The sequence below is a fragment of the Alexandromys fortis genome, unplaced genomic scaffold (genome assembly GCF_014885135.2).
Source record: "Alexandromys fortis isolate MF-2015 unplaced genomic scaffold, M_Fortis_MF-2015_v1.1 scaffold_31, whole genome shotgun sequence".
In the NCBI taxonomy this organism is placed as follows: domain Eukaryota; kingdom Metazoa; phylum Chordata; class Mammalia; order Rodentia; family Cricetidae; genus Alexandromys; species Alexandromys fortis.
The window spans coordinates 8,230,560-8,249,355 of NW_026067974.1; the positions used below are offsets into that span (position 1 = coordinate 8,230,560).

Sequence of the window (18,796 nt, forward strand, 5' to 3'; positions counted from 1 at the left end):
GGGCTACTTGAGGAGGCAGGAGAAGGAGGCAGCGGAGGAGGGAAAGGAAGAAAGGGGATAAGCAACCAAAATCTGAGAGGCCAGGCTGCTGTTTGTAAACCAGACCGCTGGGAGTTGGGAGCCTGAAACTCAGGCTAGTTACAGAGAAGTTGGAGCCACTGTTTGGACCTCAAAGTAAATTCTTTAAAAGGTTCAGAATTACAGGGTTAAAAATGCAGAGAAGTCTCTGGAGTTGGTGTGGTTGAGTAAAGCTTCTAGGTTCTCTCTTTGACCTTGGCCAAGGTCGTTTCCTCTGATGGTACTGTTTGTTCAGTAGCAAAGAACTCCTCTTATGGACCTGGAACAAAAAAATTTCCAAGAGTGGGCAGATGTTTAGCCCGGTGTCTGCTTGCTTGGAGGGTGGGTAGTCTCTAGCTGGTTGGAAGGCGCTGCTACAGGCCGGGGTGGGAGGATGGGAGGTGTGGTGGGGGAAGGGCAGAGGAGGATCCTACTCCCAGACTCTGTCCTAAAGGGCAATCTGTCTCCTCCCGCCCAAGGTCTGCACTTTCTCTTCCTTCCTCGGACCTTGCCCCTCCCTCTCACATTCCCAACTTCCAAGGACAACTTGTCGCTGGCTTCAGACGGACCGCTCGCTCCGCCTGAGGCTCCCGGCTCGGCTGCTTTTTAAACTAGGTTCCTTTTGTCTATTTCTGCACTTGACAATTTCTCCCTGAACTAACTTGAATCTATTTTTCTTGTCTGTTATAGTCTCTCTCTCTCTCTCTCTCTCTCTCTCTCTCTCTCTCTCTCTCTCTCTCTCACACACACACACACACACACACGCACGCACACGCGCACACACAGAGATACACACATATACACACAATGCTCTCTTTCACACACACACACACACACACACACACACACACACACACACATCCTCTTCTTTCTCGAAGCCTTCTCTGCGTTTTCTTGCTGGCTCTGGCCTGTCCTTGGCACCTCCCAGCCACCCGCTGATCCGACGGCACCCAGGGCGGTGCAGTCTACTCCGGGGAAGGAGGCTCCGGGATGATCCCCGCGGCCCCGCGCCCGGCGGCGCCACGGAGACGTTGGATGCTCCTGAGCCCCCAGCGCCTTCGGCGCCACCGCCACTGATGCACCGTTCACGAGGCCTCAAAAGGGCGGTGGCGGTGGCCCGGGACCGACTCTCGGATGGCCCAAAGCCGACGCTCGGGTAGCCTGAGGCTATCCTTAGTCCCCAGACACCTTAGGGCCCCCGCATCCTTTGGAGACGCTCGGAGAACGGAAGAACCGCGCGTTCCGAGAGGTAGGTGACACGGTCCCCGCCCTTGCGCTCATCAGGGGCAGGACCGCGCGCGGAGGAGAGCCAGGAGTGGAAAGGCCCTCTTCGGCCTGTGATCTGGTGGCACAAACTTCGATCACCGACCGCTAGTGACCAGCGCGGGCGACCTCGCGACCACAGATTAACCTTGAGCTCTAGACCAACCTAAGTGACCTGTGAGACTTCAAGGACGCGCTGAACCGCCTGGGCCTCCCCACTCTCTGGCCCAACTATCCCTCGGCAACGCGGGTGTGTGGGCCCAGGGTCCCCTCCCCTCGTCCCACCGCATCTCCATCTACTCTCACAAGCTTGGACCTAAGGCGACAGGGGTGATCTGTCCTAAACGGCCTCCCTGTGGAAATTGCTTAGGAAAAAAAAATGGCCATTCCCTATACGATAAAAAATGAAACCCTTCTGTGTGGGTTGCGGGGGGGGGGAGCCCCGAGGTGCAGAGTTAGCGTGCACTCTCTCTAGACGCCCCCCTGGAATGAATGGAAGAAATCTGGGAACAGAGGGGTTCTTGTTTCGGTTTTTTTTTTTTTTTTTTTTTTTTTTTTTTTTTTTTTTTTGAGGGACTAGGAGAAGATCTAGGTCCCTTTGCTTCCGAACTGCGGGCTTTAGTGAGACTCGGGTGGCCTCCTGCCTTGGAGAGCAGGGATCTAGACGCCGCCATCTTACTTAAAGCTCACACCACAGAAACACTGCGTGTGCGTGAGGGTTTTTTTTTTTTTTTAAATAGAAGGACTTGTCGTTTACTGGAGTGGGCACAAGGTTCGAGGAGGATTGCAGTCTATAGGTATGGTTTGTGGGATCAATACCAAAACCATTGTAAGTTCGAGAAGGCATGTAGAGAGAAAGCGTAGAGAGGCTGTGCACCCACGGGGTCGTGTGGCGTCTTTGAGGGAGTCACTACACTTGCAGGAGTTAGGAATTCCATAAGACAACAAGCTACCCATTTCAAAATAAAAAGCAGGATTTGTCCAAACACGACAAAGAGACGTGAAACCACATGCTCCCTGTTATGTTGTGCTAAGTAACCAAAGTATCGGTCGCGAAAACCTGGGTTTACCTAAGTACCTCCCCTTTCCCCAAATAGGACAGTTTACAATGTATTTCACACGTGTGCTCTGCGCTACACGTGGTAGCATGCTGCCCCGGGCTGGGCTTTCCAGAAGAAACAGAATCAAAGACGAATAACGGAGGATCTGGGCTTCCCAAGCGCCAGGTTCCTACATTTGAACGCACTTTTACTCCTTCCAGGAAAGAAAGACTTTTCCTGATATTCTTTCAAAATCTTCCTGGGATCCTGGGACCAATGTGCCTGCCTCTTCTTGCACTTGGTTCCAAGTCCAGAGACAAACCAGCAGGGATCAAATGAAGCTTCCTCCATGGCCTGTTATATTGCTTTGAGTCCCCCACTCCTTAGGAGAGTCCAGTACTTTGCCTACATTAGAAAACACACACACACACACACACACACACACACACACACACACACACACACGAGTCTTAGAAAGAACCTACCTCTACTATTCTATAGTTTGCAACATGGTCCTTCTACTAATTATAGCTGCCCCTCCCTTCCTTTCACCTCAGAAGGCACTGGTCTCATGTAAGGAGTGACTTTGGGGGCTGAGAACCTAGTATCAGACACAACTTAATAAAACATTGGATTTCAAATGCTACTGGATTAGGGAGTTTGTTGTAATCCATGGGATTCTCCTCCCAGATTTCCTCTTCTCTTTCCCTCCCTCCCTGATTTTGTGTGTTTCCCTTCTAATATAGAGAAACTGAAAATGCGTGGCCTTTCCTGGCTTGGTGAAAGGGATAGAGAGGGAAAGGAAAGGCTGTGTGACCCGTGCAGGCAGCAACCTGAGAGATGCCACAGGTGAAGAAGACCCTGCCCTCCCAGACTTAGAAATTATTTGATTCTACAACCCCTCTCCCAAGGGCGAGCAGCATCTCGTTCCTCATGAGGAATAAGGATCACAGTTTCTGCAGTTTTCAAAACTGGGAGAAAAAAATTGTAGGTATTCAGGTAGCCCAATGTAGTCTACAGTTTGGACAAGAGATCTGGGCAGACAGAAAAAGGCATCCTGCATGACTGGGTGGAGCGGTGGGGGTGAGGAGTGTGGAAAGAATCCCATGTGAGACAGGGCCTGGGGGCCCACATGCTTGTTCTGCCTAGCTATTCCAATGGTCCTCAGTCCCCAAACCCACTTTAAACGATAAATCATAAACACTGGGGATTATATATCCACACTCGTGATCTGTTTACATGCCCAGACTCCTCCTGAGAGCGCTGAGGGAGAATGGGTGTCCTTGGCTGTCTTGCAACTTTCCATTCGATTTGGCATCCTAGAGGGGGCCCACTTGAGCTTCCAAGCCTGGGGGTCTCAGGACTAGAGTCTAAGGAACTAAACCACATGGCTACAACCTCTCATTTCTCTTCCCCATACCCTATCTCCTGCTTCCCCACCCGGGCTTTCTCAGAAGTGAAGCTTTCTTTGTAAAATCGTGAAATCCCATATTGTCAGAGAGTTTCTGATTCCTTGAACTTCAGCTTAAGAGCCCCTCTCTGAACTGCTGAAGGCAGAGTGTGTCTAGGAATATGGGACCACACATGGTTAATGGCTGTAGCTCTTCACTACCCCACCCCACTCTTTTCGGTGGGAGTTCTGTGCCTAACCAGGTCACCTTTAGGTACTGTGTCCCACCGGTAATCAAAGGACAAAACACCCAGTGCCAAAAATTTAGGTCTGGAATTCCAGTGCCCTCTTTCTCAGGAAGATGTCAATTGGCTGTTTCCCCCTTTCCATTCTCCCCTCTCTCTCTCTCTCCAGCCACATTTATTAGGAGAGCTTTTCCCTGGCGGGGGCAATTAAGCACTGGCTTGGGGCTGGTCTAAGTCTCTCCTGTCTCCTTGTCTTCCTCTTAGGAAGCACTTTCGGACTCCTATTTGTCCCAGTCTCTGCTGCCCTGGAGAAAGGAGGGGGTCTTAGCCTAAAACACCCACATATTAGGTGATGACGAAAGAAAAATGGGTTCAAGCCAGTGTGGGCTTCAGAGGGAGAGAGACATTTTGTAAAAAGCCTCTCAAAGGTAAAGTTAGCCCTTGGCTTGTAGCCAGGGTGGCGCTGAAGACTGGCGGGATACTTAGGAACTCCTTCATGAAGACAGAAGTCTGTGGTTATATATTTCACTTTTAAAAGACGGTTAAAGTGGAGACCTTTCCAGTTTCTATACTTACCTCTTCTTCAGTCTGGTCCTTCCTTGGTCCAGGGACTCCAAGGTTAGCTAGAGGGATCAGAAGTCCCAGCAGCAATTTTTTCTCTCCTGGGCTGGGCAAGAAGAGAAGTCTCTTTTTATGCTTTTCTTCCTTGGCTCCTGGTGGTACCAGGTATCCCTGGAGTTAGGTTATGAAGGGGATGGAGGTCTTGGCATCTCTCCCCAGACTCCGGTGCCTGCTGCTAGCCAATGCACACTCCCGACAGCCAGACACCCTTGGGGCTCAGCATCTTCGGCAACTTCACTTTGGGCTAAATTGCGGTGCTATCCTTCGGTTCTGCAACTGTGGTGGTGATGGTTGGGGAGGCAGGACAGAAAGGCCACTAGACAGAGAGGTGGCCAAGCATGTGAGCTGCATTCTCAGAGTCAGGAGAAGGGCTGGTGGGTCACTTTGCAATTGTGCTCTTAGTTGGCCACCACCATCGCGGATGAAATCTGAAAGTCAGAGAAGGGTCTAGACGGGAGCCCCAACAACCCGAAGCTGGGAACAAGCATTGACATCAGGAAGTCATATTTAAGGGGTGAAGAGAGGTCTCAATTACACAGATGCTTTCCTCAAATGCTGCAATGCCAACGGCCTGCAGACGAACCTCTATCTCTGCCCTCCGGGACCAGAGGAGATGCAAGCGCTTGGGGAGGCTCTGTACAGATTTCAGGCAGACTAGAAACTCTGACTCAGTGCCAAGTAGGACCTCACAGCTTGATGACCCAGCAATCTTGAGAACCAGGGCCTCCGCTCCCAGGCTCCCTTAAAAAAAAAAAAAAAAAAAAAAAAAACCGAGAGAGCGCCTGGATCTCAGCTCTGCTGAATGAATACTTCTCCGCCCTTAGGAACAATTCACTTGCATCTCTCCAGGCCAGAGGTGCGTGTAGGAACTCCCCGGGGGCCCGTCCCATTTCCCAGCTCTGGGGTTCTTTTTTCATATGCCACCTTCATTAACAAACACTCTTGCAAAACCCCACTAGGTACCTAGCAGAGGGTAGAGGGCCACTCCCATCATCTGGAGTTTGCCGAATAATCAGAGAACATTAAGGAGCCGGAGGAGTTGTAACTTGTAACGGGGTGGTTTTGGACCGTGGGGGCGCTGATGATGCAATTGACCTCTGGGCCCTTAACAGAACCGCATTTCTGTTAAGCGCCGCCTCTGGGCTCCTATCAGAATCAGGGCTTTGGTCACTTTAGCTGTCCATAGCTTTCAAACTCTCTGCTCCTGTCCAGCGCTTCTTCTTCCTCTTCTTTCTCTTTCTCTGACCGTCCTTGAGTAGCGTTTCATTTGGTTTTATCATCAACCTGTCAAGGACCAAAATAACTCATTTTGGTCACGATCATGAGAAGCACCACACTGGCTGTCTAGGTTCAAGGGTTTCAAATTTATCTCCTTTGACCTAGCCCTAAAGTGTGGGGGCTGAAAAATTCCCTGTGGAGCGAACTACACCCTCAAGAGGAGGACATTTTCAGGGGGAAATAGTTTCAGAAACTTTCTCCTAGGATTAACTCAAGACAAGGCAGTAAATGGCAGAGAGTCCTTTTGGAAGAAAACCCCACAAACCTTCGGTTAGAGACACAAAGACCACAGGCTGTGCATACCCCATCATGAGGCAAGTGTGCAAAAAACAGGGTGCTGTAGGTTGCTTTGCCTCTGTCCTAGAACTTTCAGCACCTGTGAGCAGGTGCAGGGAAGGCCAGGCGATGGTACCCACATTTTGTTCCCTTTTAATTGGCTTTTCCAAGTCAGTTTCACCGTCCTCCTCTGATTCGGTTTTGGTGGCTCCTGTGTGAACAGCAAGGGAAGGGCTCTTACCGTTTTAGGGGCCACTCACTGATACTTTAAAGTTTGATAAAAGACATTGGCTCCCCCACTGCCCTGTGTTTATATAGCGCTCATCAGATCCCACAGCTCCGGAGGGTTTTAGAACGACTCCATTCCCAGGTTAAGAGCTGTGTGGATGAGCCAGTCTCTGGGCAATGCTGAAACCAAATATGGTCAGTCTATGCAAGCTTCACTTCTTTCTCTTTGGCTGACAATCTCATCTTTGCCAGATCAGCTTTGAAAAGATTCGGGGCTCTGGCATAGTGGCCCATATCTTTAATTCTAGCATTTGGGAGGCAGGTGGATCTCTGTGAGTTCAAGACCAGCCTGGTCTACATAGTGAGTTCAAAAGCAGACAGAGCTCCATAGTGAGATCCTGTCTTGAAAACAACAGCAACAACAAAAACAAAATAGCAGTTGTGTCTGGACTCCCAGGGGAAGCCAGCCTTCCTTCCCTGGGACCAGTGGGACTGAGGCAGTAGGAAAACTTTCCTTGATCTTGGACTGGCTAGAGGCCAGACAGATCAGTTGCTCAGGGGAGGAAAAAAAAAAAAACCCTACTGGAACTCTGGAAAGGGAAAGCATTCCAGAAACCATCTCCTAGCTGATACCCTGAACTGGAAAACAGGTGTCCTTGGCAACAGAATGTCCCTTTGTGTCTCTTTACTGATCTATCCACCCAGTTCCATCAGGGCCCTAACTCTTCCTGGGATTGAAGCTATGAGCTGAGGTTGGGGAATATCAAACTTGGCTAAAAGAAAAAAAGATTTGCAAATAATATATTTTTCCTCTGGTACTGGGAATTGATCTTAGAGTCTTGTGTATATTAGGCAAGCACTCTGTTACAAAGCTATAGCCCAGCCTGCTCATAAATACTTTTGTTAACTTGTGTGTATGGTTGACAAACAAGCAACCTCTGACATTCCCTAGGGGACCTCCCAGCTTTCCCTCATGTCTTTCCGTGCTGTGGTTTGTTTCAATTTCATCTTCTCCTTTAGCTTAGGAAAATCATCCTTGCCCCCATCCTACCTGGTTAAATCAACCCGCCTAGACTCCCCCAGAAGAAATGTCAGGCCTCCTTAGAACCTTGGGAGCCAACAAACTTCTCCACCCTCCCCGCCCCTCCCCACCAGGACTATGTTCAAACATGTTTAAAGAAATGACAGGGTGTGGAGATCACCTGTTTTATTGTGCCTTCTCCCTCCACACACACTTATGCAACTAGCCCACATCCTTCCTGACTGTTCTCCATTTTCTGTGTGTTTCAAACAGATGTGACTTGGGGTGAGGAGGACGCTGACCCATTCTTAGTTCTGCTCCTTGAGGCTGCCAAACCCGGCAGCTCTCGTGTGGTGAGAAAGCAAGGGCTAACTACTAGCTAATAGCATTCAAACCCCTGCCTGAAGATGAAAAGAAAAAGATAAGCAATTTTCTGCTTGGGACAGCTTAAACTGAATAATCGTGACTGTGACAGCCTGACCTAAATGTCTTTAATCAGAGCAGAAGAAATATATGCCCATTCGCTCCCCACTTCACTAATTGAGAAAAGCTAATTGGTGTTTTCAGGAACTTCCGACTGAGGGTCAGAGCCTCTAGTCATCTTTTCACCCCTCTTTGCCCCACCCCTCCCCCAAAGGACTGTCCCCCACCGTGGAGTTGGCCTCTTTCTCAGAGACAATGGGAGGGGCCACTCCAGACCCTCTGCTCTGCCCGCCTTTGCGCCAGAACTTCGGCCCTGAAAAGGACTTGCAGTGATTGGCCAGAAGTTCTTGCCCAGCAGGCTTGCTCCCTTTCGCAGGTCCCTAGACTTGTTTCTGAGAGCCAAGACCTCTCACCGGCTGCCAGGTCAGCACTGCCCCAAATTGGTGGAGCGTGGCTCCCACTGGGCACGTGGGAGGAGCTCAGTAAATGGTGCTCTGGTGTGGAATAAAGCCCCCCACCAGGCAGAAGTCTCCCCCTAGTTGGAGGGTTTCCCCGGCAGGTGTGAGGCTGAGTTCTTTCTCAAGCACTTTTCACATGCTCTGTTTCACCTCAGCCTTCAGCCCCCCTGAATATTTTTCCCATTCATTTTCTATGGCAGGACCCTGCTCACCTCAGCAAAGGCAAAGAACTCATCTTGAAACTCTCCAGACCCCCCCCACACACACACCTCATGAGGTCCAGATACTTCAGGCTACTGGGAGTTTGAACCTGAAATGAGCCAGATAATTGCCCCAATTCGCTGTTCCTTATTGAAGAGGTAGTTTACGGGCTGTGAGGTTCAAAGGGCCTCACTTTTATGGACACAGCTCTAAGTCAAAAGAATACATTACACACAGACAGGCTGAGGCTCACGCCCTCCAACCTAGACTGGTTCTCCGAGAACAAAGGAGACTTCCTCTTCCTCCTCTCTTTCTCTTCCTTGCTATTAGTATTCTCTAAAATGTTCCCTGTTCAGCAGGCATTATATTAAATCCTAGGCCCACAGTAATGGATTATTATAACAATCTCAAACGCTAAGGCATCCAGCTTTTTTGTAGCTGCATAAAGAAAGATATTTTCCAGTCAGGAAGTGTGTTGTGCATGTGTGTGTATATATGTGTGTGCGTGCGTGCACGCGTGTGTGAGAGAGACAGAAAGAGACAGAGACAGACAGAGACAGGTACATAGAGACAGAAAGAGAGAGAGAGGGAGGGAGGGAGAGAGAGAGAGAGAGAGAGAGAGAGAGAGAGAGAGAGAGAGAGAGATTGATTATCCTGGCAAATCATAATGTTCCAAGATATAATCTATAACAGGATGGAAATAAAACTAAGGATGAGGAGACCTTCAAGCTTTGAAATACAGACTATTTTACTAGAAGGCAGATAGCTTCCCCTGCCCTGAAATGAACAAAGAAGTGTGGCAATTAGCTGGCTAATTCCACGACCCAAATGCTTTCCCTTGAAATGGGCGGATAATGAGGCCCGCAGTATGTTCGCAGTTGAATTCGCCTGATGTCGCTCCATTTCCCTCCCTAACTTTTGCAAATCCATTGGGCAATCACAGTGAGACGCGCAGACGCCAGACGCTGCACGTGGACGCGTGCGCACTCACGCACTCACACACAGGAATGCTGACACACACAGACCCGACTTTATTCTGCCTCCAGAGTCTTTTATGACTCAGCCTTGGGAATGAAAATAGGGTTTAGAGAGAAATAATGTGCCCGAGGCCGGGTGGGGCGCAGCTGTTCCAGATGTGAGCTGGGTAATTAGACGTCCAGGAGATCTGGTGCCCGGCTGGGAAACGTGCGTCCCCTGGGACTAGAGACCTCTGCAGGCACTAGGCCGCGGTCTGTCCCATAGTTGGCTCTTGTCATTTGCTGCCCGGTCCAGGGACTTCTTCACTCCTCTCTGCAGGGATTCTCTGGTCTCTGCCTTAGAAATAACTTCGGCAGATGGTCCCAAAAAAATGGAGACTCTGTCGCCAGGAAAGAGAATAGAAGGTTTGATGTTTTCTGCCCCACAGTTCTCAGGTCTGTTTAGGACCTGAGCTCAGGTTCACAGAGTCGGAGATCCGCTTAAGGCTCCCTTTGCCCAACTAGAACTTATACAGTTACTGGTTCTAACTACAAAAGCTCTCTGGCTTTGGTGTGTGTGGAACCTTAAGGCGTCTGACACCTTCCTTTAGTTTCATAACGTTTTCAATCTCCACTTCCCTGTCCAGTGAGTCTTTTTCTTTTGGGCTCTTGATCTAATATCACTCAGCCAGGAAGGTTAGAAATTGGTTATTTTCTGGGAGGAAGGGGTTGGGTTTGACTTGGCGCTGATTTTTTATTTTTTCTCAAGCCATGTTTTTTCTGTGTAGCCTTGGCTGCCCTAGAACTCTTTCTGTAGACCAGGCTGTCCTCGAACTCACAGAGATCCGCCTGCCTCTGCCTACTGTGTGCTGGGATTAAAGGCACCACCAACCACCCAGCATGGCTCTGAGTCTTTGTTGAGCTTCCCCTGCCTTCACTTTCAATGTTCCAATGGATTGAACCAAGTCTGAAACCCAGGAAACCCCAAATTTGCAACAAAGACAATCTCTGAAGGTTGTAGTTCTGTAAATGAACAGAATTATGCTTTAAAAAAAAAAAAGCCACTACGTTTGTTGAAGAGAATGGTGGTTATTTGGAATAGAACATTCACTTTGGAGTAGAGGGCACGTTCTCCAGACTTGTTCGATTATTTTTAATTTTTGCTCACATCTTGGCCTTACTACTTAATTTCTCCAGACATGGGGGTGGGGTGGGGCTTCTTTTGCTAGTTGGGGGAGGAAATTAAAGATGCTGGCGCTGGGCTGTTGCGGGCTGCAGGGAAGATCAAAGGAGATTCCGCTGTGGCAGGCTCTCCAGCGTCGCGGAGCAGTGTAGGGTGGGGGCTGGGGAACTGGTGGAGCCTTTCTTAGCTGTCCAATCCTTTCCCAGCGAGCACTCTTTAATCTTGTTTCTCTTGCTTGGCAGAGGGCGCCAAAGGCGACGCGCTGGCGGCCAGCTCCAAGCCAACCAGGCCCGTAGCGTCCGCAGGAACCTGTCCCTTCTCCCCTAGGACTGGAGGCAGAGCTTCGGAGAGGATCTGTCTGCGCGCGCGAGCGCGGATTCAACGCCAGGGCGCCGCCTAGAGGTCGGTCGGGTCCTCGGTTTCTCTCACTAAAGAGTTGCTTGTCCAAGCCACATGGCCAGACGTGCAGAAACAAAACAAAACAAAATTCCAGCTTGGGTCAGGGACTTGGCTTCTGGCACCTTTGACTTGTCAGAAACTGCCCCGTATGGAACCTCAGGAAGAGGAAGGGGCCAGAGATTTCTAAGAAGTATTTATCCTCGTGACTCTCAGGGAAAGAGTTTCAACATGTCAGTTCCTTTTAAGGATCTTAGATTCTGTATCTATGTCTACACTGCTTCTCACTACACACATCGCCCAGCCTTGCCTCCTTCTCCCGTTCACAATAGGACTCTGCTTTAACTTCCAGAAGAAAAAGGGGCTATGGAAAAGTTACCCTTGCCTCTTATAGCTTGACGATAGGATTTCTAAATAATTTGGAGACGGATGTGTTTTGGGAAACAACTGAGGGCTAATAAGAAGAAATGCCCAAGTAGCCTTACTTTACTTAGTCGCGCCTCCCCTAGTATCCCAGCAACAGTGTGTGTGGCAGGGGACTTGAAAGGCACCAGTATCCCTCCCCGCCACAGTCATCCCTGACCAGGCAGCTCCTTTGGAGATGGAAAAATAATAGGTCAGAGTGGCCTGAGAACCATTGGCCTCCCTGTCCTCTTCCTCCTTCCTCTGTGTCTTCTAGAGAGGGAGAGGCTAATGTAAGTCATGGCGGCTGACACAGGGACTTTTAATAGAAATGGAAGATGACGAGGGCTGAAACATAGTGGGGTACAGATGAGTGGAGCTGGAGGGGTCTCTCCATGTCATTTTGAGAAAACAAATATTCCATAGATGCAGGAACTTCCTGTCCCAGATGATCCTCCCTCCCTCTCGGTGCCAGGAAGCCCCACAGGGCAGACCACCACTCTGCTGTTCACCCCTGGCCAACCTGGGATAGAATGAGGCAGCCAATTCAGCTGTTCAGATTTAAAAAAAAAAAAAGATGGCAAATGATTTGGTATTTCCTGAGCCCATTTTTCAAATTTTATTTAAAAAGAAAATCTCCAGCGGTGCTCTGGCAACATTTCCTGGAGGGAGGAAATGAGTTGGCTAGGTCAGAGCTGCACCTGTGTGTCTGTGGGGCAGGATACCCCTCCTGGGCCTGCAGCCGAGCCTCAGCCCAGTACCTGAGCAGAGCCCAAGGTAATCACAGCCTTTCAAGTATATTTTGGACCTGAAGCGTTGGTGTTTGTTGATGAATAATTGGGATGCATGGAATCCCTTTGCTGTACCCCTAAATTCCCTATCCATGTACTCTGGGTAGACAAAGAGGGTAAGAAGCCACTACTGTGACTTCCAATACTCTGGGGCCCCTGGAGAAAGGGATTTTTTTTTCCAGCTAGTTTTGCTGCAGGGCCTTGCTACCAAATCCGGATTCCACGAAATTTTGAAAAAAGCAAACTCTATATCACAGAAAGAGCATTGACAAGTTGGGGTTCATTTACTGGTTGTTTTGATTTGGTTTTGAAGCTTTTAAAAGAGTAGTGGAAGAGAGAAGCAAGCGCTGGAACTCGGTGGAGACCAGACACCACTGCGAGCTGTCAACTTCTGCTCTCTACACAGGGCAATGAGGTCCCCGCAGATTTCTCCCCTGGAACCCCTCACTGCTCAGTCCCCTTCAGGCCTTGAGAGTTTTCCAAGTCTTATCCCCTGTCCTATTTTAGCAAGTACTTGGTAATAAACGGGCGGGGCAGGGCAGGGCAAAGTTCTAGAAACCAGAGAGCAGAAAACCCCTAAAACCCGCATCAAGCAGACAGACAGTCCAGGGAGTGACAGGGGACTAGGCTGGTTTGGAGGAGTTCAGGGCGCCCAGCTCAGCCTAGGCAGGTTGCTAGGAGCCGCAGCCAGAGCCCTTGACTGGGCTCTGGGCTCTAGCGGCCCTGGTTGGTTTAGGCGTTGGCTTCCAGTCCTGGCCACCGGCTAGAGCGAAGGGCACCGAGACCCGGAAGCCTTCTCTCCACGCGAACAGAGTCTGTGCAAGCTCCTTCGCCTCATAAATTGTTTCCCTTCCCTTTTATCCGCCCCTGGCCGTGTTTCTTTTTAGGACAGAGGGGATATAAACTGTTTGAAGTTCATCAGCACGGTGAAGTTTTATTGTATTTCCGGTCCCCAAGATTTACGCCCCCGGAGGAGAAGCCGGCAGCCAGGCAGACTCCCTCCTTACCTCCGACTTCCACTCCGGACACGATAGCCACGAGGCTGCCACTCGCCTGCGGGTGCAGGGAGGGAGCGAGCCCGTTCCAGCCGGCTCGTTCCCACGCCCGGTGCGGGGGGGGGACCCCCTCACCGGCTCAGGTAAGTCTCCAGGAGGCCTCTGACAGCCTGGCATCAGCTGCGGGGGCACCTGTGAGGGTGTGCATTGTGGGACGGAGGAAAGTCGGGGACAAGGATGTAAGTGCAGAATAGAGAACAAAAAAGAAGCAAACTTGTTCTCCGCCTTCCCAAGCCAGGTCCTCAACATCTCCCTTCGTTGTAAGCGCAGATTTAAAGAGTGTCCTACCTGGGGCTGGTAAGTCCTGTGGAGCCAGAGTCCTAGCGTGTAGCCGCAGAGCAACTGTTCCAACCAGACTCCTGCCCCCTTCCAGCCTACTACCGTTTGTGCCCTAGAATTCCCGATACTCTCTGACTCTGGCTTTCTCTGTCTCTTTTTTTTCCCCCAGTTCTTCTTGGATCTTCTGTCCTGTCTACTCTCAAGGCTGGGGTTGGTGTACAGTTGGAAGAATTGACCTTTCAGAGATGCCTGGGAGTCTGGGTAACCCTGGGGCCCAGGGACTGGCCAGATGGTGAGTGGATGCGAACCTTCCTAGCAGTTTGAAGTTAAGAATCCCTTTTATATGAGGAGCCCTCCAGCCGCGGGTCTGCGCTGAGAGGCCAAGCAGGTATCGCACAAAGATGCTGGCTGGCCAGGCTAAGAGCTGGGCCCAGAGCCTTCTTTGGTCAGGGTTCTGGAAGGAGAACCAAAGTTCCTGGAATCCTGGGTCCAGTTCTTCAGATTCTTTGTTTGCTAGCAAGTGGGCTCTGTTAGGAAGAAGCAGAAGAAAACCAGTAGAAGTAAACTCTGTGGCCACTCTGGCCCACAGGAGGGCCTCAGGAGCCCGCCCCAGTGAGCCCTTGACTGGGAGCTTGAACTGGGACTGCTGAGTGAATTAGGTAGTTTCATGTTGTTGGGCCTGGCTTTCTGAACACAACGACATCCAACCACCTGATTCACGGCAGTTACTGCTTCTCGCTTAGCTGGAGGAGTCAGGTAGGGTCTTTCGGGACTGGCCTGCTACCTTTGCAAAATAATAAACAGGTTTGAGGTCCCTTGTCTGGGAATGTCCCTCATGAAGAAACCTGGGGGAGTCCTAGGGTGTCTTAGAGAGAGAAAGAAAGAGAGAGAGAGAGAGAGAGAGAGAGAGAGAGGAAGAGGAGAAAAAGGTAACCCTGTAAGTATTCTCTTCAAGGACACCTTTAGGAGGGGGCAGGGCTGAACTCTTTTGAAAAGTCAGGTATGGGAGCCAGGGTTTCAAGTTGTAGGCTCCTGTGTCTCCAGTCAAACCTTCCCTGGAATGTTTCTCAGCTGCATGGATTTGGTTTTCAATTGGGGCCTCGGAGTCTTTGTAATCTTTGGGTGATGGGGGCTGTACCTCGGCAAAACTTTGAAGCTTCTCTAAGGGGCCACTAGTTCCCAACCTGATAGATAGATAGATCAGGATTATTTGCGTCTCAAGCTTGCAGGCCCCCTGAGTCCCTCCTCCTAGGGCCCTCTAGTGGGATAGAACTTACAGAGGCAGTGGTGATGGTAATGGTGGTGATGGGGGTCTTTTCTTTCCCAAACTCTAGTTGGCCCTTTACTGGCTGAACTGGCCTTGTGGATTCACACAAGTCCTGGGGCCCCTTGGGCTTAACTAGCAAGAAAATCTAAGCTACTCGATTATTCAGTACAGCCTGGTGACAGGCGGTGGGGCTGGAGCCCGGACAGGGCAAGGCAGTTTTGTCCTCTCTGACCCCAGCCCTTCAAGGCTGCTGCTGGCTCCGTGCCCAGGAAAGGGGTTCCTAGGAGGGCTGGTGGAAGGGGGACTTGCCAATGCATAGGCTGACTTTTGTTCCTAAACTCTTTCCCTGCTTGAGGCAGAGGAAATGTGCAAAGGGGCCCAGGAAAGAGGTCCCAACCGGATGGGACTCAGGCGCCAGGCTTATTTAGACTGTAAAGGAGGGTGGGGTGGGGGTGAATAAGAGGCCTCTGCAAGGGCAGACAGTACAGGGAGACCCACTCCCAGATTAGGGGATATTCTGGCTTCAAGTCACTGTCCTGATAAGGAAAGACCCTAAACCCTTTCCTTTAATATTTTCTCATATTCCCTGTGGGTCAAGAGGGTCTGGAATGTTCCTGCTGCCTTACCTTGCTTCTCTTTGGATCTCTTAGAAACCTGCACTAGGAGCATGGCCAGAGTCCACCCCTTGGTTCCCCACCCTGGCCACCTCCTCCCAGGAAAAGCGCTGTAAAAAAAAAAAAAAGAAAGAAAGAAAAAAGGGGATGTTAGAGAGAAAGGAGAAAATAAACTCTTTGGAAAGCAGAGAGTTTTACAACAGCCAAAGGTTTTATGGAAGCAATTGTGTAATAGCCTTCTACCTGCTCAGAACCCTTTCCGCTCTGCCTGCCGCCCACCCCGTTTGGCCTCCTTGATCCCTCCCCCCCAAAGGACTCAGCCGCCTCCCACTGTCTTGGATATCAGTGGTGGCTGAGAGTTGGGAAGAAGATTACTCAGTCCAGCGGGGCTGGGGCCACTGACCTCTGATATCCTACGAGGGAAGTTTGTCAGAGGTTCCGTTACTTTTCAATTAAGGTTCCTGCTTGGGGCTGTGGAAGCACCCAAGTTTGAACCCCGCTGTTTAGATTGGTGATCCCTGTTTGAAGGTTATTTTGGACAGAGTGTGGGTCCTGGGATCTTGGCTTCCCCTCCAATGTCTAAGGGAACAAGTATCTTCAAACCTCCCTGTGTTCTAGAGTAAGTCTGGGGGGGTCAGAAGAAGTGTCTCCTGTGCTGGGGGACAGAGACATTTGGTTGTATGCAGCAGTGTGTTAGCGTGACCTCCACAGTTACCTGAGGACGGTCACGCTCCGTTTGTCTACTTTTCCTTCACACTTGTGCAAGACACAAGTAATGGCATTTCCACCCCTATGCCCATCACTACCATGAAATAAGTGTCGCACAGTGCCTGCCATCCCTGCAGGTTGGGGCAAGATACACAGTAAAGGATTTCATGGTTGGATAGCAAAAGTCACCAAATTTCATGACCTCTTCTGGGTCAGTTGGAGGTATTTCCTTCACCTTCCAGGAAAATGTTCCGGTAGGACACCGTAATTGAATCCAGCTTTACGCCACACACATTTATTTGAAGATGATATATGAATTTTGCTTGAATACCAAATTAAGAGACAAGAGTTCAAGCGAGGCTTCCAAATCAGTTAATATTTTAGAGCCAAAATTTAAGCCCATGAATTTCCAGAATTTTATCTTCTCCAGAGGTATGTTGGATTTTTGTTTTTTTGTTTGTTTGTTTGTTTTTAATGTGCACACCAGCTTTAGGGGTATATTTTTAAAATCAAGAACAACATCACCATTAATCTACATATTTCGCAAGGGTTATACATATAACCACATATGCACAATTAGATCATAAATGCCTGCACCCAGGCACGCCTAGTATTACAGTTGGGAAGACGATGATATATACCATACACGGATGGAACGGAGCATACTTGAGCACTAGGTTCCCCTACAGAAATATTGGTTTGAAGCAGACACGCCGGAGAATTACCTGCTCAAATCCAGCTGCATCAGTCTCAGCCCTAGCTTATTAATTAAACACAAACTATCTTCTCATTTACTCTTTTCCTCCCCCTCCCTTTTTAACCCCTAGATTTTCTCTTATTACTGATAGAGCCCCCCACCACCACCACCAAAAACAGCAGGCACTTACCGGCTGGTTCTGCCTCCAGCTCCTCCTTGGTCCTTAGCTGTCCTGGGCCCCAACATGGCCAGGGGCTTTGCCTTCTTCCTCCCTGCTTTTTCCATGCTTCTAACTGAGCTCCAAAGTAAGCAATGACAAGAGGGCAGGGAATACAGGGTTTTCTTTCTTTCTCTTTAGGATTGGGGTGGGTTGCAGAGTAGCTTTACCCCACTGTCTGGTCACTTTTAATAAGTACATTTAGACTCTGGGTTCCAGGGGCCACAATGGTGGGTGCTCTGCTCTGGCATGGTAGGTACAATTGCCTAAGAAGGCAAGAAGATTTAAGGGGTTCATGGGTTCCCAGGACATCCCAGCAAGGGGGCACCCACCCTGATGACCATGTTGTCATTTGTCTCTGTTGAAGCTGAACTCCAGTTTGAGGCAGCAATCCCTTCTGGAAAGCTTGGCGGCAAGGGTGATCGAGACTCCCTGCCTGCTGCTGCAGCATCTTCAGCTGCAGGGGGACGAGATGGGGGTCCAGACTCCAGAGATGAGGGGGAAAGTTCATTTTCTCGCCTCTCAAGAAGGTAGATCTCGCAATCAAACCTGTGTCCTCCACATGATTACTATCATCCCTCAGCATCTTGAGGAAAAACCAAAACTAATGCTGACTCAGAAAAGAGGCCTGGGTGTCCTCTTCACCCAGCACTGGAAACCACCAGGGATTAGGGACAACTTTTTAGACACCACGCACAAATCTAAACTCAAATGATCACCTCACTTTTGCAGGGCACAAACCAGCAGCCAAAATGTTCTTCCACTGACTCTTTCCGTAAACTGAAGGGGCCCCTTGCTTCCTCTTTCCTTGTAGAGATTCTGCAGCAAAACCCAGGAGAGGAATGGGGGCCAGGAGGGCAGCAGGCAGAGCCAGAACCTGCACAGCTTGGGTCTTAAAAACAGTCTTGGTCTATGGCTTTTCCATAAATAAAACTGCCCCAGCCCACAGCTCATGTGTCCTTTTGGACCCTAATTTATATACTACAGAAAATCATATACCCACCTCGACATGCTTCATAACGTTGTTATTTATGGCGGGGGAGGAGAATTTTTTTTTTTGCCTGAAGACTATATTACAGGTAAAACTGATAGCAGACTCCACACGCCCAGCAAAACAGGGACAGGTGCTTTGCCCTAAATGTGATTCATTTAGTATTTCCCTGGCAGGCCCGGGAAGCTCCCTTGACTTTCCCAAGCATCCAACCGCTACTTAGAAGAATTTGCATCAGATTTTTGTTTCCCCATTTAGATACCTATGGAAAAAAACAGGTCTTCACGCTGCTTGGTTCGGAATCTGCTGGGCTTGTCTCTCTCCAAGAGCGTGGGTGGAATTGAAGGGGCCGGCTGGGCGCCCGCATTGATCTTTAAAAAATCATTTTGAAATCGCCATAATGTGAAGAAATATGGCGCTTCGCCCTCGTATTTCACACGTAATGACACGAGATGGCTTCATTTGGAAAGACAAGCGGGTGCGAGTGTGTATGCGTGCACGGAGCGGATCTGCAGCCTTTTTACTGGGCAGAGGGGGTGGTGGCCAAAAAGATATAACCCCAAGTTAGAAAGGGTCCACTTTTTTTTTCCCCAAAAGGAGGGTAGGGTAGGAGGAGGTCATGGCTCCTGGAGCAGCCTGCCTAATAAAGGTCCAGAGTCAGAGAACAGTCAAGAAATCTGTCCCTAGTCCTAACACGAGGAAACCGAGCCTGTCTAGGGGCCGGGCTTCCCAGAGCCTC

The 18,796-nt window shown here is 49.8% G+C and overlaps 1 long non-coding RNA gene across 1 annotated transcript; it reads left to right on the plus strand.

Annotated features, from left to right (window-relative positions):
• Positions 1-872: 872 nt before the first annotated feature.
• LOC126510456 (uncharacterized) lies at positions 873-13,305 on the plus strand. The gene is made up of 3 exons (XR_007594403.1): positions 873-1,306; positions 10,883-11,042; positions 13,117-13,305. It is a non-coding gene; the product is annotated as an uncharacterized lncRNA (long non-coding RNA).
• Positions 13,306-18,796: the final 5,491 nt, after the last annotated feature.